Source organism: Pezoporus flaviventris, unplaced genomic scaffold, assembly GCF_033815535.1.
Source record: "Pezoporus flaviventris isolate CSIRO_AGI_PZ_B2104156 unplaced genomic scaffold, CSIRO_AGI_Pfla_v1 ptg000036l, whole genome shotgun sequence".
Lineage (NCBI taxonomy): Eukaryota > Metazoa > Chordata > Aves > Psittaciformes > Psittacidae > Pezoporus > Pezoporus flaviventris.
In genome coordinates this window covers 13681376-13709267 of record NW_026892584.1, presented here as the reverse complement: position 1 = coordinate 13709267, position 27892 = coordinate 13681376, and the positions used below count along the sequence as shown (strand labels likewise).

At 44.9% G+C, this 27892-nt stretch overlaps 1 protein-coding gene across 8 annotated transcripts in view; it reads left to right on the top strand.

The window, feature by feature from the left end:
* The window catches only part of LOC133274257 (uncharacterized), a 77928-nt gene that overhangs the window by 1953 nt on the left and 48083 nt on the right, over positions 1-27892 (top strand). For 4 of the 8 annotated variants that reach the window (XM_061463210.1, XM_061463209.1, XM_061463207.1 and 1 more), the window contains exon 2: positions 8948-9029. The exons of the other annotated variants lie outside the window; for them this stretch is intronic. The gene's annotated coding sequence lies outside the window, so the exon portion shown is untranslated. The remainder of the gene's footprint in view (positions 1-8947; positions 9030-27892) is intronic. 8 annotated transcript variants of the gene reach the window in all.

Genomic DNA, 27892 nt, shown 5'->3' with positions numbered 1-27892 from the left:
GAAAAATAGATTAAAAAAATTATTTATTTCTTTTACTTGACAGGTTCTGGTCTGTGAATGGGCTCTGCCTCTTGCAGAGTTTCCTTAACAGCTTCTCTGAATTATATTTTATAGAACTATTTGGAATTTTAAATTTACTCCTCTTTTGTCCTTTTTGACATATTAATATGTTGCATCTTACTTTCAAGGGCCTGTGAAGCATGATCTCGGCTTTTTGGAAACTGACCTGCCTTTCATTTGCTGTTTTCAGGGTTGTAAGCTTCCTTCTTGGTTTTTGGGTGCTCTTCCCAGCAGAGGGAAGACTGGCCAACAAACATGTTCCAAAAGACACATTTATCTTGTAGAAAAACCCCAAACAGGCAGCCACACCCATCCACTAGTATGATTTCTTATCTTGGAGCTTGACTCATAATTCCGATGGCTCCTTACCTTCATCGTTGTTTTGGAAAGAAAGTAGTTTTCTTGGCTAAGCTGTTCCCCAGGTGCCAGCCTGAAGAGCGTCGAACCTGTGTGATTTCTTTTTCTGATGTTCTCCCTTCTCTCTTGCATCACCCTGAGCTGCAGGACCCTGTAACCTTGCCCATAGGCTTTTATCTATTTATTTGTTTGTTTCTAACCTGCAGAAAACAGGGAGATGCTTGAGAGTATATCCTGCTGGTGAATCTCACCTTCGATGCAGGCAATAGCGTTTCACCAGCTTGGTTTTGCAGCACATCAAGTCGACTGTGTGGAGCTGGAAAAAATGTTTCAGGCTGCATTTTGCATAGATGCTCGTCTCAGATTGAGGTTTCACCGTCTGGGTGTTACATATGTTTTTCCTGTCACGGGGCACTCTGCCTCCCTGAATCGTTACGCTGCTGAGAGCAACTAGCAGAGCAAATGAAGGGCCAGGGAGAAAAGAGAGGGCTGCCCTTCAGCCTTGCTTCATCAGCCCCAGCCAGTCTCCCTCATTTGCTCCTTGTGTGGTTTAATAACAGGGTTGTACAGGATCTTTTCTCACAGCAAATCCTCTTTTTTTTTCCCACTATTTTTTCTTTTATTTTAGAATTAAAATCACAGTGAAGAGCATGTGTTAAGATTGACTTTGAAATTCAAAGCCTGTTAGTCGTTCACAGTCATGCTAGAGTAGTTCCTGCACTTTCCTCTCCTACATTTTAAATACAGGAGAGAGTAGTTCAGCTCCCACAGCTCAAGCTGTTGTAAGGGTATGTCTATACTCTGCAAATAAGCTTTCCCCTTGCTGTCTTTTACTTGCTTTGGCAGTACTGTGCACCTGGGTCTCCATACCTGGGGCGAACACTGTTCAAGTGGTGGTGAATCTCTTTGTTTTCTCCTTGCATTCGCTCCTTGTCAGGGACGGAGAAGTCTGTTGAAGATGACTGAAAAAAAAACCCTACCTAAACAAACCCACAGCTGCTCTGTGCAAAAAACAGCCCCCAGAGAAGTTGTAGTGCTGCATCCCCTTTAGCTTTTGGCGGCCTGCAGCACTGCTCCCAGTTGCCCATTTTGTTGGGTAGTGCAGGGATGGTTTAATGGACTTTTTCATGCCATGGTGCAGATTGCTCAGCGTGGCAGTGCAGTAGCTGCCATGTGATGGAAGGGAGTTTTCTAGTGTGTGAAGATAATCTCCGATACCCAGTCTTGATTCATTTGCTACAATACGCCTCCCCATTTTACGTATCAGTGGGTATTTCTGAAACAACTATTCAGACTCGAGTACTTGCTCTGTGAATTTTGAAGTGAATGGGTGCTGTCTTTAGCTGTGGGTTTGCTTTGACACTCTCAGCATCAGGTATTTGCAGAGTGACCAGTGCAGATTGGCCTAAGTGTCTGCTTGAGCACCAGCCGTGCTTCTTGGCTTGGCATCCCGCTGGGTTGCTCCTGCACGTGCCATCCCCTTCTGTGATGCAGGAGAGCTAAATTGGGGTTGGAAGAGAGCTGGCAAGAGGCCTGGGTGTTCCTAGAAAGATATTGATTGCCCTGGACAGTTCGGGTTTGTTTCTTTTGTTTCCCTGGCTCTCGTCATGGGGTCAGGCTCGTTAGGGCGGCAGCTCGTTGGAGGATGGAGAAACAGTGCCGGCTTTGCGGGTTGAGGCTGGAGTGGTGCCATCCCAGCCTGCCTCTCTCAAGTGTTAATTCTGAAGCAGCCTGCCTGGTAATTCCATTAATGGGAGCCTAGTGCCGGAGAGATAAATGTAATTCCAGAGTAAAGCCAGCACTCTGGCTCAAATGGAGAGGATTTGCTAGTTCTCCCAGGTGCGCTGCTGTGAGTAATATACTCCTGTATTACCCACAGATGATGTTTAAAGTCTGGATGTCAGCATAAAGACCAGGCAGTGCTAAAAAAAAATGGTGCTAAATCTGCACATGAAGAAATCCTTAGCTCAGGAGCCTACCCATCTCCCTGCAAAGGATTTTACCAGCAATAAGAGTTTCCTGCTTAACTCCTGACATGCAGGATGATACACAGCTAAGCAGCCAGCCGATTCAGGAGACAGGTTGCACGGCATACAGCCAGAACAAGCTCTCTGTGTATAGTGAATGCAAAGCAAAAATGATTCCCTGTGTCTATCGCATCAGAAAGCTTGCAAACATATTAAATGTTGCAATTGCAACACAATTGCAAGTAGCACAAGCTTCATGGATGGTGTGGTCCACACTTGAATTCGGAGGTTACTGTCCTGGACAGCTGTTTCAGCCCATTCAATTTATTATTATTTTTTTCTGCAGACCACATCTTCCTGTTTGCAGTTGTATAGTACCCTTGTGGCATCATCAGTGACTCCTGCATTGAAAAGGACTGGTTAATTGAAATACTTTTAGCTCTCATTGTGGCTCGGATCCTGGAAGCCAAACATAGGAGCCAGTACTGTTCAGCTTTATGCAGAGGAACTTCTGTGCTGCAGGCTGCTGAGCAGCAGTTGTCTGGCAGGGTGAGAGTTCATAGTACCAGTAAGCCCCAGTGCTGTGGTGCCCCAAAAAGTCTAGCAGACAAAGTGTTCGCCCCCACCTTTTGGAGCTCAGCACAGGATTCTACTTGTGGGAAACTATTTGTCATCAGTCCAAGGGGGTAAAAAAGGGTTCATGAAGAGGAAGCAAGTGCTGGGGATCCTCAACCCCCTGCATACACCCATCATGCCAGCTTTGCCTGAGTGTCCATCGATACAAATCTGATCTCCTTAGGACTTGGAGCCCTGCTGGCATCTTGACAGCAGGGTTAAATCCAGCTTGCTCAGAAATCCTTGTTTGTTGGTGTACTCAGCAGCTTGACGTTCTGCTGTTAGAGGGGTGTGGGAGGTTCAGCAAAGTGGGGTGCAGGCATTACTGGTGACATAGCAGCTGCTGGGACAGCCACCCAAAGTCTACAACCTGCTCACGCAACTCTTACTTTTCTTTGCAGTAGCTGTGCAGATGTGCCTGGCTTCTTTACAGACATACTTTCGGCCAGCTAGCTCTCTAGAAATAAGTGGGCTCTCATTAAGGCTCACCACGTGGCTCAGGTTCTTAAATCTCCTGCTTCCTCTTCCCTTAATTTGTATTCCCTAAACAGTGAGGGTCATGCTTTGCATGCAGCTAAAGCTGCAGCTTGCCCTGCATGTGGAGGGTGTGCTGCGGAAACCCCTCCAGCAGTTGCCTTGACCAAGCGTGCCCCATGTCTGCTGCTCACCACCATGGTGGCAGGATGTTGGGGGATGCAGATGTTGGTCTGAGCTAGTGCAGTTGCTTTTCGTACATCTTTTAAAGCTTCCCCCATTTGCATCATACCTCACTACTCAAGTTTTAGCTCAGTAGTGTCATTTTCTCTTCACAAGGTGAAATTTTTGGGTGTCCTCTTTCCTGCTTTTGTAGCTCTTGACGTCTGATGTGGGCTTAAGCAGAGCAAAGTTGCACTGATAGTGAATTGTGTATCTCATCAAACATTTCAATACAGAGTAGATGATGAGGGAGCAGGTAAGTAAATTACCTGCATGTTTAGGAATTCAGTTTCTCGAAAAATGTTGTATCTGTGGTGTCTCGTTCTTACCATTTCTCTCTTCCCTCACCTCTCGGTTCTGTGAGTCAGCCTGTGGCATGTCAAAGTAGTTCAGTCTTTCAGGGATTAATCAATTACCTCCTGCAGAGTGCTGGATCCAGCATGGGGGCAGCTGGATGGACAGAGGTCCATCCCCAGAGATGCTGGGCAAGGAGGGGTGATTGCCACTCTAGCCCTTGGCTGGGAAACACATTCCTGCTCTTTGGTTTGTGGGTTGAACGGTGCTGCTTGTCCATGTTCTCCAGCTGCTGGAAGTGGGAGGCTTTGAAATGAAAAGATTGGGTTATCCAGTATCCTACTTGAGCTGATAGAGCATTGATTGTCCTGAATTAACCCACTGTAGTTTGGTTGGGGTTTTTTGCTTTTTTTTTTTTTTTTGGTGGGTGTTTTTATTGTTTTTTTTTTTCTGCAGAGCTGAAAGCTTGAGCTTCGTGATAAACTCCATAATGTTTTTAAGGATGCTTTGGGATATTTCTGAAGTGTGCATGGTAATAGTTATTGGGAAAACTGAGAGAGTAGAAGCTCTGGGTTTTCCTATGGAGTCTGTGTAAAAGAGGCTTGAATGTGAAGGTTTAAATTGTGCTCATCTGTTTGTGTTGAAAGCTGACAGAATTGGTGGTTTCAGTGTGACCACAGTAGTGATCACAGGTTGGGGGCCCTGGGGCAGCTTCAGCAGGAGCCTGTGTGGCTAATGCTGCATAAACTTAGGAAAACAAGAGGATTAGCTCTGCCTCCTTCCCCTCTGTAAGGAGCTAGGGATGGGGGAGCTCCGTTGGACTGCTGCTGAGATGTTTGGATGGTACCTCTGGGGATGGTGGTGCATTAGCTCCATCCACTCAGCAGAGCTTTGTGGTGTGTACTTTTTTAGGTGGGGATCACGCTCTTGCTGTTTGGAGGTGAAATGGCTGGTGTGAAGGGAAGGCTTGAGCTGGCAGCCCCTCTGTCACGCTGAGGTGCACTTGGATCTGTTAGGACCCCTCCATCCATCCCTGTGCCAGAGGAGAAGGATGGTGAATGGAGGTGGAGGAGCTTCGGGCCATCCCATGCTGGGGACAAGCCAGCCTGCAGGGACCACATAAGGCTGTGCTGTGCTTCTCCCTCTGTACCTGTGGTAATGTTGGGGGAGCTCATATCTCAGGATGAAGGGCTGGCTTAGAGTTTGAGCCTGTGCTTCTGTTTTTCCGTACTTATTTCCCAGGGTTTCTCTGCAAGAAATTGGAAAGTCCCTTCTATGGGTTGCCATGACAGACTCGAAAATGTCCAGATGGATTTGAACTTTGGTGCTGCAAAAGGCTTTACGTATTTATTTTCAGCATCCTGCTGTCTGCTTTGCTTAAGAGCTTTTGCTGGATCCTTTACGTATGTTTGTCCTTGCTCCTTTTCTTTCTCCTGAAAACCATGTAAGAACACTCTTCAGTTATGGCAAAACATACCAAAAGAAAAAAAAACAACAATCCCCAGACCTCTTGGAGAAATTTTGTTTTACTGCTATTCCTTAGTAAGCTAGGAGTCTTGTATAGCTGTGGTGTGTGGCTCTTTGGGGCATCAGTCTAGTTTGAAGAACTCAGGTGGCACTTCATCAGGCTGTTTTTGGATGGGTCTTCAGAAAAGTGAGTAGCTGGGCCTCTTCAACAGTGAATGGAGCCATTAAAGTCATTTTTAAGTGACTTACCCCTGTGCAAAGACAAAGCTATGATGGGTCAAAGCGTGGTAGCTTGAAAGCCTCATGTAGGTTTCCAGACGTACCACTATGCCATCTTTCTGAGGTCATGCTTCCCACCAGCTTTAGCTGATCTCAGGCTGTTCTCCTGCCAGAAATCCTTCCACATTTTTTCTTCTTTCTGGGATGGCTTCCAGTTGGATCAAGCAAACAATGGTTGCTGCCACAAGCTTAGAGATGTCTGGGATGTGTGGAAGGGGTAGAAGGGTAAAGGCAGGACTGTATTTTGGCATCAAGGGATAGTTTTGGATCAGTTAAGCTGATTCCCTTTCCAGGGAATGGGCAAGGCTTGCTGAAGGGCAGCCATGTAGCCCCTGGTAGAGCATGTCTTGCTTCTAACAGTTTTTCTCCCTATAAAGGAGGGGTAAGGGTTGCAAAGTGTGTTAAGATTTCTGGGAGCCTATGATGTCGGTAGAGTCCTTTGAGGTGCACTGCTGACTGATGGCTTCATGTATGTGCTGAAAGTGTTTGGCTCCCGAGTTAACCTAGGGGAGGTAGGTATCCCTCTGGGAGGACTTTGAGCATAGCTTTTAAATAAGACCTGCTCAACATATCAAGGAGAATATTAGATTGAATATAAGAGAGAAATTTTCTTTGGTGAGGGTGGTGAGGCATTGGCACAGGTTGTCCAGAGAAGCTGTGGATGCCCCATCCCTGGATGTGTTCAAGGCCAGGCTGGACGGGGCTTGGAGCAACCTGGTCTAGTGGAAGATGTCCCAGCCCATGGCAGAGAATTGGACTAGGTGATCTTTAAAAGGTCCCTTCCAACCCAAACCACTCTGTGATTATATGATATCTCTGCTTAAATACACTGCAGACCAGGGCCTGATGTGTTAGTGCCTCTGTGTGAAGGAGCACAACAAATCCTGCTGTCTTGTTCTCTTCTAGCTGTAAAGCTAAGGGTAGAATTATCTTCCTGTCTGACTTATGAACATAACTTACTTTTTTTTTTTTTTTTGTAAACTCTGGTTATTCTTTGTTTTCCACACTAGATGAAATAGAACGTTACTGTGTCTCTGCAGCATTGATTCAGTCTGTCAACAAGCAATACATCATGATGTCAAGGTGAAGGGCAGAGAGAGGTTGCTGGAGTGGTAACACTGAGAAATGCATGTTTTAGTGGACAAACTGGGTGTTCACCAAATATGTCTTAAGACTAGTGGTGTGGACACTTTGAGAAGGGAGTTTTGGGAACAAGGGAGTTTGGGGACAGGGGTCTGATTCCCTGGCACTTAGATGAGTTTCCAGTTATTTGGTTGCTGTAGGACAAAATGCTTTGTCTGAGAGCTGTGGTTGCTTTGGGGTAGGCCAGGCCACCTTCACATGGGTTTGATTAAATCCTGCAGCACTTAGAGAAGCTACAAGCATCTCTGCCTTGCTCAGCAGTACTGGGAGGCAAGTTTGAACTTTTCCTGTGATGTTTCTGTAATGTTGTCTAACAGTAGCGATTGCATTGAGAAAGTTGTTAGAGGAAAAAGGAGCAGGAGGAGGAATGGAGAAAAGGTTGTCTGCATGGCAGACGTGCTGCACTTCCCTACCTACTGAGCTCTGGTACAGGAGTGGGCCAATACCAATGCAGCTGAAATCCTACAAAGCTAATGCAGCCTCTTTAGGCTTAAGCCATGTGAAGCTAAGGTATGAATTTCCTTGCTAGAGGAGGAAAGTTGTCTTTCCATACTTTTATAAATAAGCTGCCACTGAAGATTATTGGCCAGGTTGGATTTGCTATGTTATTTCTGTCTTTCTGTAGAGACTTTATGTTCCACTGCAGAATGGTGTTCTGTTACTGACTTCAGAAATAAAACAGAAGACCCTCCTGGAGGTACATAACACGAGTAAATAACTCTTGTGTTTTGGCTAGAGTGGTAATGTAAAGCAACAGGGAGAGCAATTATAAATGGTGATGGAAAATTTGTGCTTGAGGCTGAAGTCCAAGGTCTGTGCTGTGGTCTTGTGGTCTATCAGCATTGTTTTTGTCATAAGAAATGCTTACAGCTCTTCTGTAATAGGAAAGGAAAAAGAGGAGAAGGGTAGGGAAGGGTGAATGGCTTACGTTTTTTCTCAGTTCTTTAAATACCATCTGGCAATGGCTGTTGTCTGTGAGTCACCCGCAGACATTAGGGAAAACAAGCAAGTCTCTCTTTCTCAGTCCAAGGTAAACCAGTGTGCTGCATGAGTAAGCTTTCTCGCAGTACATAATGAGGACCAGTCAGCAGGAAGTATATAAGATGTTGTTGGGCTAATCCTGTACCTTCCCCTTGCAGGTTTGGAACTTTGACTGGAGAAGTTATGCCACCCTGTTTTCTTAACTCCTCCCGCTTTCAAATCCTCTCTCTGTTAACAGTGTGCTTAAGGATGGTTGTTCATCCACCATGTTCGTTGCTGTCCCTGAACTGTTGTATGAACAGAATGGGAAAATTAAAGCTGTATTAGATGCAGTCATCTTTGCTTCAGTTGGATCACCAGAAAAATGTCTCCTTATGGCTGCTTAGAACTGTTACCAGTAAAGCATCCTTTTTTTCCTGATGCCTTTTCTTTGGCATGTTCGCAGCAAGGTTTTGCTGAAGCCTGTGGAGGTGACTTTTGTCCCAGCTTTTGCCAAGTGCTGCAAGATGTCTTTTGCGTGACTAATATATAAAAGCTTTATAGAGCAATCAGTAGAAAAAATAAAACCGCTTACTATGAAATCATAATGATGAATCAATAATAATAATAGTAATAATGGAAAAACAGAAGCAGCCTGGCTGTGATATCTGATGGGATTTACCTGCTCTGCAAACTAGAAGAAATTGCACACGTGCTGTGGAGCAGGAGATCTTCAGCAGCATCTTGGGAAGAGGAGTAGGGGAGTTGTGCAGGTGATCACTTCCATCCCATTTATCAGCCTCTATTTTGCTCCTATACCTAGATATTAACTTCAGTGCGCTGACTCTTGAGGAGGCTTTGCTGAACAACCAGCCTTAGTTTGGGACTTATGGTCTCACCTCTTACCTTGGCTTCCTTCTCTGATTTTGGAGAAGTCCCCTGACTTCTGTGCTGGGTACCTCCACTGTGGTGCCAAGGCTAGGCAGGAGGTTGTTCAGGGCTGAGATCTAGCACTCCTCCACCTCTTGTGAGGTTGCCTTGCCATCCTTCCCTGTCATCAGCCAGTTCTTATTATTGTCACTAATTAATGTTCTCTGTAATGCTTACAGGATTTGCCAGTTCCTGTATACTGATGAGCATTGTGTTCTGGCTCCTTGTCAGTGCCTTAAAAGAAGCTTATGCTCTGAATAGGTACATTTGCTGTGCTCCTGGCGAGGGGGAGAGTGTGTGTATCTAAAAGTGAAACATGTGCAAGGTTTGCCCTATAAGTATGAATTGACAGATACTGTGGGAGAGGACATTGTGCAGTGAATAGTTTTTTTCCATCCAGTTGTGTTGTGGAAACGCTAAGCAGAAGGTAAGGTCTGCATTTAGCCTTGCTGGCAGTGCTCCGAGGAGAACACTGGAAAACGCAGCATTGCTGCAGAGCAGCTCCTGGAGGCCAAGCTCCTTGCAAACACAGGCATGGCCTTTTCCTTCCCATAGCACCAGCTGGAGGATCCCAGTCGAGCTTGCGGCTGCGAGCTTGCGGCTGCATGCACTACTACTGTGCCCTCCTGTTCTGCTGGCCTGTGGTAGCTCCCCCACCGCATGCGCCTGCCTGCAGCCCAGAGAGGGGGTGGGAGGAGGATGTTTGCATGTTGCTATCCAACCACGAACAAATCTGCTGTTGTTTTCTTAATGTACAGCAAGAACAGCCTGTAGCAGCTTATTCTTCCCTGGATAATTAATGCTCTGCTCTGCCACTGATTGCTGTCAGAAGCAGTGGCTCTGAAGCCTTCTCTGTGCTGCCCAGTGCATCCTTTTGCCCAAGTTATTTGGTTTGTTATTGCTTTAAGGCATCCATACTCAACTAAAAAATCTTGTCTGTGCTCTTTGAAACTGTTTGGCACTGTAAGTGGACTGTTTGAGTCGGTTGTAGTTGCAGAGATGCCAGACATGCATTTAGTGATGCCCCGCACTGCGCTACCAGCAGGTCTGCCTGCACTTCAATTTCAATTCCTGCATTACTTTGAGGAGGAGAACGTATAGGGCTGAGTTGCAGCCTACTTTTTTATTAACTGGAATTATGTTTGCAGTTGATCAGAGGTGTGTATGCAACCACTGGAATTGGAGTGGAATATTTTGCCATTTGTGGTTGCTTAGGGGAAGCCTGAGAAGTGGGTAGATGGATGCTTCCATGGAACCATCGATGGACAAGGAGGTATTGGCCTGGCATGCTGAGCTGGAGCCTTCAGCTTGCTGTAAGAGCAAAAGAAGCTGCTTCTGCAATTTTCTATCCCTGATGGATCTCATCCCAAAATGGCATTACCTTGCATTTGGTCTTCCCTAACAGCCCATTTTGATTGCAGGAGGACATAGCCATGACTGGCTGTGTGAAGCTTACTTGATCCCTAAAAAAGTGAAATGGATTTGTTATGGAAAGCAATCTTACTTGAAAACCTGGTTCATCAGGACTGTCTGGGCGGTGCAGCAAACACAGTGGAAGAGTAGGAGTTGGGGTGGAGCTGTTTCCACCTAATTCCCCTGTTTTTCCTGGGGTTTATCGCACCATGTGAGCAGATGTTCTCTCCGCTTTGGATCTTAAAGCATAGCTGCTTAGTAGAGCACTGCCTGGGCTTCCCCAGAGAGTGTTCTCATTGTGCTTTCCTTTTCTTGCATTAATTTTCTAGCGTAAAGGGCCTCTTGATAAAGGGCGAACCGTAACGAGGAGGGGAACAGCAAAGGTAGGAGTGCCTCCATTTGCTAGCAAGCTGTCGCAGGTATGTCTGAGTTGGAGAGAACCAGCAGTGAGTCAGTGCTCCAGACTCCTGGTGACTCAGGTGGCAAAAGCCCAAGTTGTTCTCTTACATGCCTGAGTTGTAGCAGATTTCCTGTAATAGGGTTTTGCCTCCTGTAGTGGCCATGCAGGGAGAGGTGTGTTGACCTCTTCCTCCCCTGTGGGTTATGAGCAGCTTGGTTCATAAGGGAGGTAGGCAAGTGGCGATGGTGGCACTTCTGTTCTTGCCAGAACAGGTGGAAACTTGATTTACTCCGGCACCCTCACCCCTCCCTCTCTCCTTTCCCCTAACTATGTGCTTTTTAAGATGGGACGAGTCATGGTAATTATGGCTGTCTGTCTTTTGAGCTTGATGAGATTCTCGTGCAAGTCTGGAGATTGTGTTTTCCTGGCAGATCTGCTTGCATGCATTATCCACTACTTCATCGTACTGCGAAGGAACTATTTTCTGAAATGTGATTTATTTTTAGTCAAGGCTTTCCCTGTCTAACTGGCAAAAGTTCAGCATTTGCAGCACAATTTGCAGAAGAAGCGATTTCACCAAATACTTGGAGTGGGGGGAAGGGAGAGGAAATGTTGTATTAGCTAGCAAAAAAAAGCTAAATGCTGACTTGAAAAAATAGCTTAAGCCACTGTTGTGGGAGATAAGAATGGGTAATGCAAGTTGAGAACTGCATTGCATTTGCTGCGGTGCATAATTCAATCTGCATTGCTCTTGATTTTCCTTGTGACAACTGCCACGGAGGTTGACCAACAGTGGATGGATGGAAACTGCTGTCCAGGGTCTGGTGGTTGACATAGCCAACCTATTGTCCTGATGTTCAGCAGTGAGTTAGCAAACTCACCTTAACCACAGCATCTATGGGAAGAGTACATCCACACGGTGCTCTGCACTGTCCTGTTGGGCTCCCCTATCCTGGGGCCACTGGAGGCCTGCCAAGGGTTGAGCTTTGTGATAATTCAGGCACTATCATCCCCGTGTTTGAGTACCCTTGTTAGATACCCTATGGGATGACCTGGGGCAGTGCTGCAGCTGTCTATTCCTCTTCTCCCCAGCTGCTGCTCCAGGGGCAAACTCTCTTCATATGCCTCATTGTTCTCACCAACTGCTCCTAACCACTGTGGGTCTTGAATTGGCTTCTCATGTGAACAGTTACCCTTCAGAGCTTTAGAGATCTTCCCTTCTTGTTCTTGCATCTCCCCTGACATTTCCACCACTACTTTTACAAAAAGCATATAAATAATATTTACTATTAGCTGTTAATGCTGCAGACACCAGACCTCTGAGGGTAACACCAGGGAGTGGATGACTATGTTCAAAGCCTTTGATACTTTCTCCTCTGACAAATGAAGCTTTACTCCATGTCTGGGCACATAACTGATTTGTTTGCTGCTGCGGGTTAACTCCTGTAGTTTGCTTTATCCTTCTTTCCTCCTCTGTCCCCTGATAGCAGGCAATTGCACAGCAGCTTTGTCATGGTTCCATTAAGAAAGCAAGGAGAAATTGTCGAGTTTCAATTTTCTTCTGATTGTTTGGAAACCAGAAGAAAGAGGGGAAGTAGCAATAGATTTTTAGGTGTATTTTGGGTTCAGTCCGAGTGGGTATATGCTGCCTGCAGGTAGTGGAGTGATATCTTTGTGAAAGAATTGGGGGTGAAACTTTTAAATGCTTTCTCAGTCACTGGGATATGAGAATCAAGGCACTAACACCCATCAACTATGTAGAGTAGTAATCTTCCCAGGGGGAATTAATCTAATTTAACCTGATAAAAGAATTTATGCAGTGGGGGAAGTCTCTGCCATTTCCTACTCTTCCTGAGAAGACTAGGAAAAATTAAGTGCCAAAATGACACTCTTTTCTCCAGGGGCAGCTTGTTTTCCTAAGACCTGTTATTATCTTCCTGTTGAGAAGACATCTGTATCAGCTGGCAAATTAGGATTGTTTTGGCTACTCAGTTTTCCCTGATTCCCTGGGGACTTGCTCCTTGCAATCCTATTTGCAAATCCCTTGTCCATGTGGGATGCAGTACATCTAGCATGTGTCCCAGTGTTGTGCCAGCAGTTGGTCGCATGTTTCTTGTACCTGTGATGACATGTGGATATAGATGTTTCATAAGTTTGAAGCTTTTCCATAGGGAAGTTTGTGGGTGGTTGTTTTTATGTTTTTTAGGGGGGGCTTCCCCCCCCCCCCTTATTATTTCAGGGGAACTTTTACATTCCTGAAAAGAAATGTATCTCTCTTCCTTTCTGTCTCTTGCCCTCAGAGGCCAGAAGAATCCTGATATATTAGAAAGCGAGTCTCTACTTTAAATGGCCTTAAGCATGTGAATACTCAGCTCAATTTCCTTTTACAGTGGCATGTTATGAAATGAGCAGGAATCTCGGGGCATCCCTTGGTCAGCTTTTCTTCTGACCCTCAGGTGTAAGTAAGGAGGGTTTTGCTCCAGCTGGTGCGCGCTTGGAGGAGGAGGAGGCCACATCAAGTTTAGAGTACTCTGGTAGGAAAATATTTCTCCTATCAGTGAACTTTTGCTGATATTGTTGAACTATGCTTAAAGTATGTGGGCATATATTGTAATCTGCTGGCAAAGACACCATGAAAATAGCTGTCCTGGGTTGGACCAAAGTTGCATCTGAAGTGCTTATGTCCAAAGCAATAACTTGTCTCCAGTGGTGATAGGGGAAAGGCTCTGGAAGGAGCTGAATGGAAGCTGAACAGCCTAATTCAAGACTTCATCTGCTCTAGCCTGACTTTGTGTGTTGCAAATATGCTGGGTTTTGGCAGGCTGAGAGCTTCACTTGGCTGACAGCCTCCAGCCCCAGGTAGTCTTGCAGGCAAGGAACAGCCACATCTGCGGCTGAATGTTGAAACCATGGTCTGCGTGTGTGGTTGCAGAGGTGGCAAGGCTGGCTCTGGGTTCCCTGCAGCAAAGGATGGAGCTGCCTTTTTCGATGTTCAGGGTTCAGGTGACCGTTTTTAGAGCCTTTGTTTAGTGCAGATGAGCAGTTGTGGCATATAGATTTGTTCCTTCAGAATTTCACAGTTCATGCTTACCCAGCCCTCTAAGCATGATGGTGCCAATTAAAGTGTCTTTCAGTTTGCTTTCACATGCAGAGATCTCATGTAGCCCTAGTGGAAGGTCAGCCATCAGTGCCTGTCTAAACTGCTACTTATCCTCTGAGGTTGTTCTGCTCTGCTTTGCTCTGTAATTATTTGCCACACACTGCATGCTTTCCCAGCAGCTTGTGCTGCAGTTTTTAAAAGGGAAGGAACAGCAAACAGATGGACATCTGGGAGGGCTGCTGGTAGTGGCAGGGGGAATGGTTTTGACCCTGATACTTGCATGAAGCATACTCTCCAGGCAGATCCCACTGTGGCTCTTCATGACGTTTCTCTTTCCTTGGTTAATTCACTGGAAAACCTTCTCACTCAGTTTACTCTGGAAAGAGGAGCACCTCTTTTAACTTGCTGTTAAAAACATCCCAGAATTAGAAAGAAACTAAACATGAAGGATATTGTTTGGTTGGTTATTTTTTCCCCTTTAAGCTACAAATGCAGTGGGCTATTTAACGTTTTATCAGTTCATAAGGGATTGTGTTGCTTTTTCTTTTTGGCTGTTTCCATGTAGTTTGGCTTTTTTTTTCCTCAGATAAAAAATACAGCCTTCGTTAAGATTTGTTTGGGCTACATTTTAATCCTTTCTTGAGACTGTCTGAATAGTGCCACTTCTAGACAAAGGCCAGTGCTCTGCTTTGAAGTGCTGTTGGTCGCATCTGATAGGGGTTCTTTTTTTCAACCTAAGTGGCTCTCGGAAGAATTACTGGGTTGCTAAATAATAAGTAGTATTTTTAGGTCTTTGAGATATTGTGTCTGAAGGCAAGGGAAAGAGAGCAGTAGCATTACTGAACACCAGCACACTGAAGCCACCAGCATTGGGTTCAGTGTGCTGGTGATTTATGAAACTGAAGTTATGGCATCATGTTTGTATCTCTTGTTGGGATGTAGGATACTATTGATGAGGCAGTCCACATCAACTCAATTTTTTTGGCCATACAAGATCTTTGATCTTGCATTGCTCCTGGATTTTTACCCAGTAGAGGAGAATCAGAGTTAAGTCATATCTGACCGGTATACTGCTGTGGTTGGACTTAGTAAGTGCCCTTGAGAGGATGCTGGAGGGCCTCACACCGGGGTGTCAAGAGTGCAGGAAGATGACAGTGAGGAAGAAGGTGGAAATGGCAACCTGAAAGTAACGGTTTCTGGTGGTTTTCTAGAATTGCATCTTTCTCTCTGCTTTATGTTCTCTAGCCCTGCAAAACTGCTACGGCAGGGCCTGTGATAAGCTTTTGTAGGCTGGAAAGATGCCAGTGCAAGGAGGTGACTGGTACTTCACTTATTCCTGAATTTCCTTTTTTATTTTTTTCATGTTCCTGACCACAGCCCCATATGTATTCCATGTGCACATCATCCCATATCAGGAGGGCCCTCACTCTTTATGTTAGGAGGTGTAGCTTGTTTCTGAGATATGGGGGATGGAGAGAAGCTCACGTGGCTGATGAGGTGCCTCCTTCCCTTCACGATCAATCCTTCATTCCTTGTTTTCTGCCCCTGGTACAGTGCTAAGCAGAGACAGCCTCAAGTCGCAGTGCCAGCAGCCCAGGGCTGTGACTGGTTTGGTCCCATGCCTGGGTGGGAGCTGTGGGAGGAGCAGGGGCTGCATCCCTGCATGGCGTAAGTGCTGGGAGCTGCTGGAAACCCTGTGCTGGGCTTTGGCTAAATCCACTCCTGTGTTAAACTGTGTAAGAACCAGGTTTGTGGGACCTGGGATAAGCAGCTCAACCATGGCGATTTTCTTCTTGGTCTTTATTTCCTAAAATGCAGCTGCTGTAATTCTTCTGTGTTACTTCCATCATCCTCGATTTCTCTAAGTATATGGGTTTTTTTCTTTCTTCCCTGAGGGTTTTGTGCTCCGTTTTCCAAAGCTATTTGTGATGAGCATTTCCTCTTCTCTCCCAGCAGCACCTTTCATTTTTGAATGAATAGGTCAACATTATTCACATTGTCTTCCAATTTTATGGACTTTTTTTTTTTTTTTTCACTTTAGACTTTGACTGAAGAAGTCTCCTAAATGCTTCTGGAGTCCTTGGGGTCACTTTGCAGAAAATATTTCTTTCCTGTTACAGAAGGTATCATATTCAAAGCTCCAGGCAGGAAAACTGCTTTTGTAGTGCTCACATTTGAGTTTCTGAAAGCATGATTCCTGCAGGCTTTTTGCTTGGGTTTTGGCCAGTTTTCAGTTAAGATCACGCTAAGTTCAGCTTTAAGCTGGACTTCATAGGCTTAATGGAGTTGACTTCTGAAACGTTTCTGACAACATAACAAACCCCACTACTTCTGGTTTCTACATAGCATCCCACGTGTTAAAGCTGTTCTACTCTTCCAGCCCAGTGCCTGTTTCTGGCGCTCGCTCCCACCCACCCATTCCCTCCAGAAATAACAGGTTAGTATTAGGATCTGTATGCAATATGTGTTTACCAGACTTGAGGTAGCTTTACACCAAAGACATTTGTCTCTTCACCTATGCTGAACCCAGAAGCTGGACCCTATGTTCAGCATGGTGCACATCTGCAAACCTCCCTTGGTTTGTTCAGAGTGTGATCTTCTGGCTGTGCAAAGACTTAGGTTTGATTCCCTAATTTAAAATGAGTTGCAATAATTAATTTCTCCACTTAGATTGTTTTGGGGTTTTTGAACTAAATACCTTTTAAGTGAGAAGTGGGCTTTATTTGCATTTTAGGATTTTCCTCCCTGCCCTTTGAGCTCTGAATACTGGTGAAAGGCTCTGGGTTATATCAGCCCAGGTAGGTGTTATCTGTGGCATAGCAGTGGTGTCTTCTAGGAAGTGTCCAACTTCTCCCCTCTCTGCTGTCAAGCATTAATCTTGTTGAGAGGGACAAACTCTCCTCTCCTGTTGAGTACCTGGGATCCAGCAGTGGGAGGACTGTGATGAGCAAACTGCTCAGGACAGGATGCAAGCCACCCACAACAAGTCACCGAGATCTTCTCAGCCAGTTACATGACATTGCACTGTTTGCAGCTTGTGATCCTGATGCTCAGAAGATAGTTTCCTGAGTGTTAACTGTTTGAATGGTGCAATCCTAGTACTTGCCACGACTGAGTGACTGAGTTGGGTGCACCAAAAGGAGCAACATGCTCCTTCAGCTGTTGTGCCCCTTAAGACAGGAAAACATAAAAGAATTAAAAAGGGTGGAGGGGGGGAATGGGACAAAAATAGAGATCAGTAACCTTCTATTAACTCATTGTTCTCATTTATCCTTTGAATTAGCTTTTTTTTCCCAATGTAACACCAGAATTTTGCAATAAAATCCACATGTGAAAAACCAGTGGTGTGTCTTCTAGTCAAAACATCCTCTGTCATCTGACTGCTTAAATGATCATAGAGAAATGTTTGGATTAAGCAACTAGAGGCCAAATGCATGTTGAATGAATTAGTTTCTCTGCTTTATACTGTAATGACAGTGCCTTTAGAGAAGCCACATGAAAGGAACATTTCTCAGAGGATCTCTTCTGAGTTCATGTGTTTAAAACTGCAAACTTGAGTACTTTTCTTCACAGTTAAAACCTTTCTAGTTTTTTTTGGGAGATGGTTTTCCTTGGTTAAGTTTTGTGACAGGGCAGCTGTAGTATGTGTGTTTGCTGCTGCTGATGGGTTGGTCTTGGAGTAAAGGAGGTTGTATCCTCCTGTTTCAGTCCTTGACCTCTTTTCAAGTCATGCCTTCCTGTGTCAGACCCTCTGAGAAGCTTGGTGATAGGTGTGGAAGGATATTAATTTTTTATCTTCAAAATTATGAAAGTGCTTGCTTATATTGACCTGGAGTAATACCCCAAGCACGGTAATGACTTTTATTTCCATAGTAAAAGGTGGATCACTTTATTTGCTTCTTTAGCTTTATTTGACTTAAGGTTGCTCTAAGCAACTGTTGCTTTGGCTGTTTTCAGATACCAGCCAAAATACTGACTTTCAGCCTTTAGAAGGCTTTATATGTAGGTTAAATGAAGAAATAATTGAATGAAAGACTTAACCATGTCACTGCAGCATCCCTTACATAGGTATAGTCATGATTACGTAAAACTGCAAAAGGTATAAAGTAAGAAGTTGATTGTGCTTCTCCTTAAAAAACCTGGTTAGAATTAGTGGTCACTTAATAAATTTTCAGAAGGTCTTGTAATTGACAGTTGTCTAAATTCAGAATTCGGTTAGTTGTCGGAATATTATTTCTGAGAGAAAATGTCATTTCCTTCTCTTACTGCCACCAAAATTAGAGATGCCCTTAAGTACTCCAAGGTGAGATGAGCAGTAGTCATCTCCATGCTGCAGCAGTTTCTCTCTTTGACTCTTTTTGGCTGGTGTATTAAAACTCCTCCAGGTAGGATGTATTGTGTTTAAATTAGCTGATCCTCTACCTCAATTAAGAAGCTTTCTTGGCTAAATGTTTAGTGTTAGTGTTGAGAGAGAAGATTTCTGTAAGTAGCCTGATGCCAAGGCTATTGGTCAATTAATTGGGGGAAAAAAATTAAAAGATCCAGGGACTATGCAGCTTGCTTGGGCTTTCTAGCCTTAGAAGTTTGTCAGGCATGTGATGAAAGAGACTCTTGCTTCCCTGATGGAAGCCCTTTGGATTAAACTTTATTTGAGTCAAGAGACTTTGTACATCTGGTATGGAAAAGCCTGTAAGCATACCCAGCTCACAGCATCTGTGGAAAAACCAGCTGCTGTGTTTGCTTGTGAGCAGTTGTCTTGGGGATATGCCTAAAAGTCTGTTCTTTTCCATTGCTCGAGCACAGTATCAGGCTTGGCACACTTTATCGCATAAAATAATATGGATAGAGTTTGCAGCTTGCCTACCTTTTAAAGAGCCTATTATTATAACCTTGCCATAATGCATTAATTATGCTGTCGAGGTAATGATAGCGGTATACTAGTATAGCTACAATGGCTTTGGTTCTATGCTTCCAAGTCAGCATGTTGCAGAAGTACAAGGCAGTTCTGTTCTGCTGTTCTTGCTTCCTTGTCACCTTTATATCGGTATCCATAAAATAGTCCTCTGCTATCCCTCACAAGATTGGAAAAGCTGCAAGGATGATGTGTGAGAAAACAGACCTGGTGCTAGAAGCTAGGTGCTTAATACTTTCTTAATAGTTGCAGTTGCACACATGAAAATAAGATGTATATATTTAGTCTTGGAAGGTAGATGCAGGGACTGTGAGAATGAAGGCCTTGCGCCCACTGTAGGAGAGGATCTGGTTCGAGACCATCTTAAAAATCTGAACGTGCACAAGTCCATGGGACCTGATGAAATCCATCCGCGGGTCCTGAAGGAGCTGGAGAATGAAGTTGCTAAGCCACTGTCCATCATATTTGAAAAATCATGGCAGTCAGGTGAAGTTCCTGACAACTGGAAAAAGGGAAATATAACCCCCATTTTCAAGAAGGGGAAAATGGATGACCCGGGGAATTACAGACCAGTCAGTCTCACCTCTGTGCCTGGTAGAATCTTGGAGCAGATTCTCCTGGAAGGCATGCTAAGGCACATGAAAAACAACAAGGTGCTTGGTGACAGCCAGCATGGCTTCACTAAGGGGAAATCCTGCCTGACCAATTTGGTGGCCTTCTATGATGGGGCTGTGGAACTGATGGACAGGGGTAGAGCAGCTGATGTCATCTACCTGGACTTGTGCAAAGCATTTGACACTGTCCCACACGACATCCTTGTCTCTAAATTGGAGAGACATCAGTTTGATGGATGGACCACTCGGTGGATAAAGAACTGGCTGGATGGCCACACACAAAAAGTTGTGGTCAATGGCTCAGTGTCCAGCTGGAGACCAGTAATGAGTGGTGTCCCTCAGGGATCGGTGTTGGGACCGGTCTTGTTCAACATCTTTGTCGGTGTCATGGACAGTGGGATTGAGTGCGCCCTCAGCAAGTTTGCCGATGACACCAAGCTGTGTGGTTCGGTTTATACGCTGGAGGGAAGGAATGCCATCCAGAGGGACCTTGACACGCTTGTGAGGTGGGCTGATGCCAGCCTCATGAAGTTTAACCATGCCAAGTGCAAGGTCCTACACCTGGGTCGGAGCAATCCCAAGCACAGCTACAGGTTGGGCAGAGAAGAGATTCAGAGCAGCCCTGCGGAGAAGGTCTTGGGGGTGTTGGTTGATGAGAAAATGAACATGAGCTGGCTTCAGTGTGCGGTTGCAGCCCAGAAAGCCAACCGTATCCTGGGCTGCATCAAAAGGAGCATGACCAGCAGGTCGAAGGAGGTGATCCTGCCCCTCTACTCTGCTCTTGTGAGACCTCACCTGGAGTATTGTGTGCAGTTCTGGTGTCCTCAACATAAAAAGGACATGGAACTGTTGGAACAAGTCCAGAGGAGGGCCACAAGGATGATCAGGGGACTGGAGCACCTCCTGTATGAAGACAGGCTGAGGAAGTTGGGGCTGTTGAGCCTGGAGAAGAGAAGGCTGCATGGAGACCTCATAGCAGCCTTCCAGTATCTGCTGGATGCTGGGGAGGGACTCTTCATGTAGTGACAGGACAAGGGGTAATGGGTTAAAACTTAAACAGGGGAAGTTTAGATTGGATATAAGGAGGAAATTCTTTCCTGTTAGGGTGATGAGGCACTGGAATGGGTTTCCAGGGAAGCTGTGAATACTCCATCCCTGGCAGTGTTCAAGGCCAGGTTGGACAAAGCCTTGGGTGAGATGGTTTAGTGTGAGGTGTCCCTGCCCATGGCAGGGGGGTTGGAACTAGATGATCTTAAGGTCCTTTCCAACCCTAACTATTCTAAGATTCTATGATTCTAAGACCCTGCAAAATGCTTACAGTGTGATTTTTTTTTTTTTTTTTTTTAAGCACATAAAACTACTTCTAGAAATAACTATTCATGTTATACTTAACTATGTAGATATTGGACTGAACTTGAAAAGTCACAGCAGTCATGCTTAGTGAAATCCTTTGTAAGTTGTACTGCTCTGCAAATTAGGCAGTCACCTCCTTTTTGGTGGGAAACGTGACCCTACGAAAGACAAGTCTTTGGATTCATTTCAGTTGCATGTGATTTTCTTTCCAAGTCTAGAATTAAAATTAATGAAAGTAGCAGGGAGATGGATGCTGATTGTATTCCCTTGAGTTCTTGAGAAGATTTTTGGGACTCCTCTGAAGCAAAGAGGTGAGGGAGGAGCTGTCAGCCTTCTTAGTTTGGCATGCTTGTCCCCTGGTGTGTTTCATCTACTGAGCAGGTGCTGGAGGCCACCAACTTGGTGTGTGTTTTGCAAGCTTTGCACTGAAGCACTCTGCTTGGTTTGAGATACGAAACTGCTGTATCTTTTCCCTGGAGCCTGAGCTAAGCTACTCACTTACCCTGGAATGGAAAAGAAAAAACCAGCTGTTATTAGCGGATCAGAAAGAACAGTCTGCTGGCTGCCTAATGCATGAGTTATGCTACAGCCTGGAGCTAGGCTTTTTGTTAAGAGCAACTCAAACAAGGAAAGCAAACGGACCTCTGAACAGAACAGAAACCAAAACTAACAAAGGAAGCATCTGCTATTCAGATGAACTGATATAGACGGGAGAGGAAAAAACAAGTTGTCAGACACCTCCAAAGGGTTGCTACTTTGGCCAGAAACCTACAGTTCGGAGATTGCAGGCATTTCATAGCCTGATAAGGGTGATGCACATTTACCTATCATGCAATCCTAAGCAAAAGCAATCTGGGTGATGGAAGACTGGCATAAGATGCTGAGCTAGGATGCAGGAAAATTGTGTACCAGGTCTTGCTTTGTTTAGATGAGTTGAGATGCACCTTTCTAGGTCAGCTCTAATTCTATTCTCCACTGTGGTTTCAATGAGAAGTACTTAGGTTCGTGCTGAAGTGGGTTGGTTTATTTGAAAGTTTGGCACAAGGTAGAGATGCTTAGGTTAGTGTTTTCAATAGTATGGAATTTGCAATGCTGGGTTAAGGATGCACCCCTGCAAACAGGGGAGCAGGAGGGCTCTTTGTTCTGGTTACTCTTCTAGTTGCCAAAAGCCTGGCTGGTATGAGGTGGCAGAGGAAGGATTGTTGTAGCTCAGTGTAAATAGTAGGTACGATATGACCACAGGCTGCATTGTTGGCACGTAAATCTAGTGAACAGGAGAGAGGACAGGCTGCTTGTATTGACACTGCTGTCAGCTCTCATTTTCTCACAGATGGGGGACCATGAATGCACAGACCCTGTTGATGGGATGTCCTGGTTTTAATCTTTTTGGTGAAGAGATTTGTGTGCTCTGAAGCATAACATGTTTCTGTGTGTACCTTCCCAATAACAAAAGGGTTTGCATGCCCTTGCTAAATGGTCTCTGCCAGCCCTGGAGGTGGCTAGAGCCATGTCACGTATCTTCACCTCTTTGTGGACTGAGAGATGCCTGGTCCAGAGTTTTCAATTGTGTTCATCGCTCATTTTTACTGTCTGTGATGTCCATAGTGCTCGAAGTCTTTTATTTAACCAGCAACTGGTGAGAGAATCCTCATAAAATTTTGGTAACCTGTCATTTTATTGCAAGTTTTGGCTCCTTATATTCAGAAGTGAGTAACCTGGTGTAAGAGTGCCTGGTTGCTCATAGCGTGCATGAATGCTTGAAGCAGCTGCCGAGAGGGGGAAGTACAGGAGGAGTGAGGAGAAGCAGGAAGATTTGGTCAACCTGCTTGGAAAGTAGCTAGCAAGCAAATACTTCCTCTTACACGTACATGTGATTTCTGACATCAAGCCAGAAGGCTGACAAGGTGCCTTGCCTTGGAGGACAAGTTGAATGATCTATGTGAAGTCCTCTCTTGGGGCAGAAGTGGCTAAAAACCTTCAGAATAAGAGACCTCCACCTCATCTTTGTTGCTGCTAATTTGTTCTGGATGATTGGTTGCTGCATGGAAAAGGATCGTTGAGCTCTGCTCTGTATTTACTTGTGTTGCATCTGTCCCTGGTTCAAGGGAGATGGAGATGTCCTCTGTCTATGCCATTAACCTGTTTCCTGGACCCTTCTGTGTTCATGCATCTTCTGACAGAGCAACCCTAAAGTGGAGCTCATCAGCATCCTCCTTGCCATGAATGTTTCTCCCGTTAATGACAGGTATTTCTGTTTTGGAGCAAAACCACACCTGGAGTAGCCCTGTCAGGTTTGCTTGTGTCAGGTTTTGCCTGGGACACTCGGTGAAACAGAGGAACTGCTTGGAAGGAGTGCCCTGGTCCTTCAGCTGCCAGAGGACAGGTACAGGAATGAAGTAACTTCAAACCCCCTCTATTCAGCAGTATGTCACAGTACTGCCTTCCTATTCCTTGTGTGTGCCATTTTTCACAGCCATCCAGCCTCATCCACCAATTAATGGTTTTGGTAAGTGTTTGCTATGGAAAAGCTTGTGGTGTAGGGAGGTGATCCTGGAATACTCATGGAAGCTTGTCCTGCCTGGTGTTGCAGGAGTTTTGTAAGCATGGTCTGCTTGTTGCAGTATCTAAGATTACAATGGTTGATGTAGCAGGGATGTCCAGGTAGATGGAGATGCCTGTTGCCCTCAGATTTCCTCTGTAAAGCTTGTAGCCAGTTAATGAGTGGATGCCTTTTGTAATGACCTGATGGTTGTGGATGTTGAGTAAATTCTGTAAAACTTACTTGGAGGATCTCAGTCCTGGAGTCTGAGCTGCCTTTGGGTTAATGAGGGATTGCTTCACTTGTTCATGTCCATTTGAACACTTCAGTTTCTGTTTCAGAGTGACATGCTGTGGAGAAGACAGGACATGATGTGTCTCACTGCTTTGGGCTCTACACCAGGGAAAATTATGTTTCCCCTTCAAATTCTCTGCCCAAGAGAGAGCAGGTGGTGGTTGCTCTCTGCAAGGACAGTTAGAAGCATCTCTGATCTCTCCTTGATTTGCTCACATTGCAGACTCCTGGCAGAGATGGTGGTCTCTTTAAGATGCTAGGAGAGAGGGCTTAAATGCTGGAGCCCAGACCTCTCCCAGCTTTGCTACAATGACAATGTATGTTAGCTCAGGAGTGGAAGACCTGCATGCTGGCTCCAGCCAAGGTCCAGCTCGGCCTATATCCCCCTGCTAGTGATGACAAGAGCACCTCCTGTGGGAAGAAGAGTGAGTCACTGGGTTTGACAGCTGCAGAGCATCTTCTTGTCCTGCAGTTTGCATGTTACTCCGCAGACACTTCCTATGACTTGCTCTAAATTACATGCACAGCCCAATTGTGGGTCACTAATTATTTCCTCCTCTTTGCTTCTTTAATCTGCTGTCATATGGTCTTTCACTGTGAAAACAGTTGTTCTTTGCTCCTAACATGGTTTGCATGACACCAGTGGCTGTTGCAGGCTTTGTTTCTCACCGTGGTATATAGATGCCTTTTTTGTGATGTCCATGGCTTTATATTTCATGACTATGTACTTACTGTCTGCCTTGACTTCCGCTCTGCAGTCTGCGTTTAGGCAAACACTGTGGATGCTTTGAAGAGGATTAGCACTGACATTCTAATCGGAGAGAAAATAGGGTAATTGCAAACTTAGTTGAAAAAGTGTTTGGTGCTTCATTGCATTGACTTTCTTGCTGGAGGAGCTGTTGAACATAGTGAAGAGAAGGAATTTAGAAACATGCCCACATCACCCCACATCTATTACTCATCAGGCATTTTGTTGCACATCCTGCATTTATTTTGTTGCTGAAACATGAGGCAATTTATCAGTGTTTCTATTCTGTATCTGGATACCTCTTTGTGCTGTCTGTCTTTCCAGCTAAAAATGAAGTGAGAGCAATGCTCTCAGAGGTTCGTTTAGAGGAAGACAGAAGTTGGCTGCTCGCTTCATTTAGTCACTCACTTAAAAGTACTGAAAAGTGCAAATGAACTCGTTTTAGTTTTCTAGATGCTGTGATAAGAAAACAACCAGCCCTGTTTCCTCAAAATTGCCAGGATTGATGTTCATCCTCATGACAATCTAATGCATCCAAAGCTCAACTCACAGGTTCTTATGCAAGCGCAATACTACTTGAGATGGCTTGATGGAAATAGCAATGCATCCAGTGAATTGATTGTCATGCTTCAGAGTAGATAGTACACTTTCCAGCAGCTTAATTTACTGTGGTTCATGGGGAGAACAGCTCTGTGTTGGTGGTGGGTTTTTCTGGTCTTGCCTCAGCAAAGATTTTTTTCTTTGCATCTCTCGATTTCTGCTTTGTGCATATAGAGGTATTAATTGGTATGAACTTTAGAGGAAAAGGGGAAGCTGTGCCAGTTAGCACATATGTTGAGGGCTTTTGCTCCAGGTGACTTGTGAAGGGAGCAGGCTAGAAGTTAAGCCTACAGATCTCTCATTCTGTGCCAAGCCTTGGTGTTTTTGATTTGCTGGTCCATGTTGAGAGGATTGGAGATCCATCAGCAGCAAAACAGTAGAAACTGGCTGGCGATGGGTTTGGTGAAACTTATCCTGCATGTCTTGATTTCTATTCCCAATGGGGTTTTCTTAAAACTCTCCCCCTTCCCCATCTTCTGGTGGCTGGTGCTAGATCAGTTTGAGAAGGGCCTTTGTCCATGGAGCAGAGCCTGTGAAGTGCCAGCCTTTGCCGATCTGAAGTCAAGGGGCTGGTGTCTCATAAGGTGCATGGCGCAGGGAATGGAGAAGCCTTGTGACAGGTTGGGAGCAGTCAGCATCTGTGGTTGTGCTGAGCGTGTTACGTACCCACGTGCCAGAGAGTGTCTGTCAAGGCTTGGGTTTGCAGACAGAAGAGCTCATTAGTTAGGGCAGCTCGATGATGTGGCAGGGGGCCAAGGTTTGGCTACGCTTTTGGGCAGCTCCTTGAAGGGGAGGCAGTTGCTGAAACATTCATAAACTTGACTGTGAGCAGACTTCCCAGTTTCCTTGTCCACAGTGGAGATGGAGGAGTGCAGCCAAGAGCTGCAGTACTCATCTCAGGGGAGGCAGCAGGGAGCAGCCTCGGGAGCCTGCTGCTCCCTGACATGCTCCTCTGCGTCAGCTGTCTTGATTAATTGCCATAATAAATTTCTGACTTCAGAAGCCTGAATGAGCAGAGCTCTGCCAGAGCAGTGCCAGGAGTGGTGGCTTTTTCTATTATTTTTTTTCTCTCCTTCTGTAAGCTTCATATAAAAGAGAATACTCTTATAGTCTGAAGAAAACTAGCAACAAAACAATGCTAAATACTGGCTATAAAACCCCTAATTACCTGCCGCATGCATGTTGCAGTGGGGCATCTAATGCAAGCCCCTTGTTATCTTAGCTTTTTTTTATTCAGTGCTTACACAAGTTTAAGACTTTCAATATTATTCCCCTATATTTAGAAATAAGGGCACAAAAGTTCAGCCTCTGAACACCTTCAGTCTTTGCATGTCTCACAAGATGGCTAGGAGGTGTGCTAGTATCTGCATTTATGGCCCCATGTCCAGCACAAGCTAGGCAGACCCTTCTGGTTGGGTGCATTTCCCCAAATTGCTGTTGTCTTGTTTCCCGTATAAGCTTTCTCCTGGCTTCCTCCTGAAAAATAACACTGTGGATGGTGTCAGGAGCGGCGTCAGGGAATTCAAAGTTAATTGCTGATCTTGTCTTCAGTTCAGCCCTCTCATGCCTCTTGCCATGGAAGCCTCTGTTAGCAAAGATGACACTGATAGCAGGGAAAAGTGTATTTTCTGCTGCACAAGGAATTGGTTAATGTTTATGTCTCAGTTCCCTCATTTAAGAATGTGATCTTCAAATCTTTAAAACTCCCTGTCTTCTCCCAGGCTTGCATCTCTGTCAAATTGGAGTGAATTTCGTTTTAAAGTCCTCTGCAACAGTGCTATCATAAAGCTAATGCTGCTTCCTACAGTCAGGCACGAAGTGTCTTTCTGTGCATCATCTGGGGAATGGCCTCTGTGACAGGACTGGACTTGAAGCTTCCTTTCGGGGGGGGGGGCATTTTTGCAGACTTTGTAGTTAAAATCTTCTATTTATAAAAACTTAAATCCTGAAATGTGGCTCCATTACAGTATGTAGTGGGATTTGGAAAAAAGTCTGCTAGAATTGTATATAATGGATAGTGGAACAGTTAGGTCATGTTGAAATTGTTAGATTTTCTGTTACGGGTGCATGTGAAGTTTGGATTTGGTTGTTGGGTTTTGGTTTGATGTTGGTTTGTTTTGTTTGTGTTGTTTTTTGTTTTTTTTTAATGAATGCAAAACTATTAATGTTTTTATTTTTTTAAAAAACTAAACAAATAATGAGCCTTCCATCTAGTAAAAATGTCCCTTTTACGAGTGTGTGTTTTTCCCAGTTAATGGTTATTTTAGTGGAGGCTGCCCTGTTCTTTCCATCTGATCTCTTGCGCACACCTCTGAATGTTTCCATTTCAGAAAGGAGGAGGACACCAGTGCCAATAGGCTAACTTCAAAAGCTGCTGTGCAGGAAAGTGTCACAGTTCTGAGGTGTTGGGAATGAGTGAGGAAAAAAACCAAGCCACCACCAAAACCCCTTAAACTTTTACTTCCATGCAAAGATGACAGAAAAACTTGCTACCTGGGGGGAATCAAGCAATCTTGTCATGCTAAAATAGTGCAAGTGAATAGTCTTTCCATCCTCTAAAAAGATTTGAAGAGATTTAGGAGCACTCAGTAGTTTTTAAAGAAAATATGATGCTTTATCTATTGAATATTGCAGTTGTGGTGTCATGCTGTAATTTAAAATGGGACTTCTGGGTGCTGCGTAGCTGCAGGATGCAGGTTAAGGGTTCTTTTTCTCCATATAGTATCATATTGCCAGTGGTTTTCATACTGCAGACCCAAGTGGTACCCAGTAGTTGTGCTTGCCCTCAACCCTAATGCCTAATTCCAGCCATCCTGGTGGAGCCACGTTTGAAGTAGGCAATGTTTTTCTGTCCAAGCCTCCTAAGAGCCTATTGAGAGGGAAGGGGAATGCCGCCTGTTTTTTTTCCAAGAGCAGCTGAATGCAGTGCCCCAGTTACCACGTTTTTTTTACATGGACTACCTCAGAGCATGTACAAAAGCATCTTTAGCACTTTCAGTACAAGGACAACAAAAGGACCTAGATTATGTTGGCACTGCAGCAAAAGCTTAAATGAGTGTCACTGATTCATTGTTAGGAGATGACCCAATTTGGACTGTATTTATGGGGAGTGGGAGGGGAGAATGGACCTGTTCAGATGACTTTTGAGCCT